Source organism: Pimephales promelas, chromosome 16 (genome assembly GCF_988280905.1).
Source record: "Pimephales promelas chromosome 16, fPimPro1.hap1.1, whole genome shotgun sequence".
Lineage (NCBI taxonomy): Eukaryota > Metazoa > Chordata > Actinopteri > Cypriniformes > Leuciscidae > Pimephales > Pimephales promelas.
The window spans coordinates 8306573-8310010 of NC_142784.1; positions in this window are offsets into that span (position 1 = coordinate 8306573).

Consider the following 3438-nt stretch of genomic DNA (forward strand, 5'->3'; position numbering starts at 1 on the left):
CTACTGTAGAAACATTTTTTCACAGATGATTTTCTTTCTTATGTGAGATCGTATTATGATGTTTAGTGAATGTTTACACTGCTCTTTTCCATACAATGAATGGGGATGGACCTAAAAAATACTGACCCAACAATTGAGCCGGATATTGGATGGTAGTGTTTCCTGTTTCCTCTGCTTACAAATCCTTTTGTCCGACTCTAAATCAACTTGAATTAGACTGAGATTCTCATTAAATATTATTATTGTAGATATTTGCTTCACATATCTAAATTATAAGAGTCATGGTCTCACACCTGCATGATCTCACCCTCACAAACCCGCCATAACTTTACAGTAATTCATATCGTCACGTACATACTTGGCAAATCAGATAATAAGTGGCTTACTTATTTTAAGTGTGAAAAGCCCTGTAATCTACTAGAAATAATCATTTCACAAGATTTATTTAGCAGGTAGGACTACACAAATGAAAATGAAAGAATTAGGAAACAAAATCAATTACAAAAAGCATCAAAATAAGTCCAAGAAGCACACCAAGACAGCACATCTCTCCTGGCTCTTTTGCCAGACTTTCTTAAAACCCCATTTCAGAAATGAAAGAAATCTGAAGGAATTATTAACTAAATCAAATTAGAAAATTGCCTCGCAAAAAAGGGTTATACGTGCTGTATAGGGGTTTCATCAACTAGTCGACCACTAGTTGGCGCTGTTGGCCTTAGTCGACTAGTCGGAAACAAAATGATGACATACATATAGATATATTTTTTTTGTTAACTATCTCTTTAAATACAAGCGGCAGTACTATATACTATAAGCACTATAAGGCGCACCTTCAATTACCTATTTTAGAACATTTTTCAAACGTTTGACTGGGTTTGTGTTATGCATCCACTGATGTGCAAAAGGGAATGCAGCGAGTGCGCGGCGTCGGAGGTGAGGCGTTTATTTAGTAAGCGTGAGCGCGCTGGGGCGGGCACGTAACTTACATTCGCAGCCTGACTCGCTGACAGTAGTGTGTGTGTTAAGAGTGAGCGCTCGTGAGCGGGAGACACACATAACCTGATTTATACGAGGTTGAACTGGCCGTGTGACAAAGCGGGCAGAAGATGGACACGAGCGCGAGCATTGATCCATGTATAATGCGCTCCGGATTATAAGGCTTGAGAAAAGGCCGGATTGAGGAAATTAAAGGCTTTTAAGTGCGCTTTATAGTGCGGAAAATACGAGTACTACTCTCGCTTTTAGACCAGCACGCGACGTGTTTAATATAGACGCATATTACACCAGATTTTCTCTCAAATGTTTGCTTTCACTTTAGACACAGCCAATTCTGTTTATGTAAACATTGTGTGTATTTAGCAGTATTAGCATAATAAGACTCGAATACGGAGCCCCTCCAGTCCCACTTTGGTAAAAAAAATTAATTATAACTATCTTGTGGCCTCAAGATACTAACTCGTGGCCACAAGATAGTAACTCGTGGCCTCAAGATAGTAACTCGTGGCCACAAGATTGTAACTCGTGGCCTCAAGATAGTAACTCGTGGCTTCAAGATAGTAACTCGTGGCCACAAGATAGTAACTCGTGGCCTCAAGATAGTAACTCGTGGCCTCAAGATAGTAACTCGTGGCTTCAAGATAGTAACTCGTGGCCTCAAGATAGTAACTCGTGGCCACAAGATAGTAACTCGTGGCCTCAAGATTGTAACTCGTGGCCTCAAGATAGTAACTCGTGGCCTCAAGATAGTAACTCGTGGCCTCAAGATAGTAACTCGTGGCTTCAAGATAGTAACTCGTGGCCTCAAGATAGTAACTCGTGGCCACAAGATAGTAACTCGTGGCCTCAAGATTGTAACTCGTGGCCTCAAGATAGTAACTCGTGGCCTCAAGATAGTAACTCGTGGCCACAAGATAGTAACTCGTGGCCTCAAGATTGTAACTCGTGGCCACAAGATAGTAACTCGTGGCCTCAAGATAGTAACTCGTGGCCACAAGATAGTAACTCGTGGCCTCAAGATAGTAACTCGTGGCTTCAAGATAGTAACTCGTGGCCACAAGATAGTAACTCGTGGCCACAAGATTGTAACTCGTGGCCTCAAGATAGTAACTCGTGGCTTCAAGATAGTAACTCGTGGCCACAAGATAGTAACTCGTGGCCTCAAGATAGTAACTCGTGGCCTCAAGATAGTAACTCGTGGCCACAAGATTGTAACTCGTGGCCTCAAGATAGTAACTCGTGGCTTCAAGATAGTAACTCGTGGCCACAAGATAGTAACTCGTGGCCTCAAGATAGTAACTCGTGGCCTCAAGATAGTAACTCGTGGCTTCAAGATAGTAACTCGTGGCCACAAGATAGTAACTCGTGGCCTCAAGATAGTAACTCGTGGCTTCAAGATAGTAACTCGTGGCCTCAAGATAGTAACTCGTGGCCTCAAGATAGTAACTCGTGGCCACAAGATAGTAACTCGTGGCCTCAAGATTGTAACTCGTGGCCACAAGATAGTAACTCGTGGCCTCAAGATAGTAACTCGTGGCCTCAAGATAGTAACTCGTGGCTTCAAGATAGTAACTCGTGGCCACAAGATAGTAACTCGTGGCCTCAAGATTGTAACTCGTGGCCACAAGATAGTAACTCGTGGCCTCAAGATAGTAACTCGTGGCTTCAAGATAGTAACTCGTGGCCACAAGATAGTAACTCGTGGCCTCAAGATAGTAACTCGTGGCCACAAGATAGTAACTCGTGGCCTCAAGATAGTAACTTGTGGCCTCAAGATTGTAACTCGTGGCCACAAGATAGTAACTCGTGGCCTCAAGATAGTAACTCGTGGCCTCAAGATAGTAACTCGTGGCCTCAAGATAGTAACTCGTGGCCTCAAGATAGTAACTCGTGGCCTCAAGATAGTAACTCGTGGCCACAAGATAGTAACTCGTTGCCACAAGATAGTAACTCGTGGCCACAAGATTGTAACTCGTGCCTGTGAGCGTCGGGGGTATGCCGCGCGCTCAGGAAAGTGCACGTTAGAACAGCGCGTGAATTAAACGTTTAACCGGCAAGGCTTATGCAAACAATGAACTTTTGTGAATTGCAGTGTCCCGTACCTATTCCTTAACGTGTGATGTGTAGGCTACGTCGCGTTGTACAGTTGAGACAGAGGCGCCAGAACTGATAGAATACACTGTAACACGATACTACCATATTTCTTCAAAAGCAGATCGTGGAGACATTTACTATTCGTAATGTCGCACACCCCTAGAATAAACCATTTAACGACTAGTCGACTAGTCGTCGACTGTTATGCAAAACTAGTCGACTAGCAAAAATCAGTAGTTGTGAAACCCCTAGTGCTGTATAACATTTACAATAGCAATAATTTGACCTCTACAGCATCCCTCCCCATTTATTTTCATTGTACGAAAAAAGAGCAGAGCCAAAGGTGAG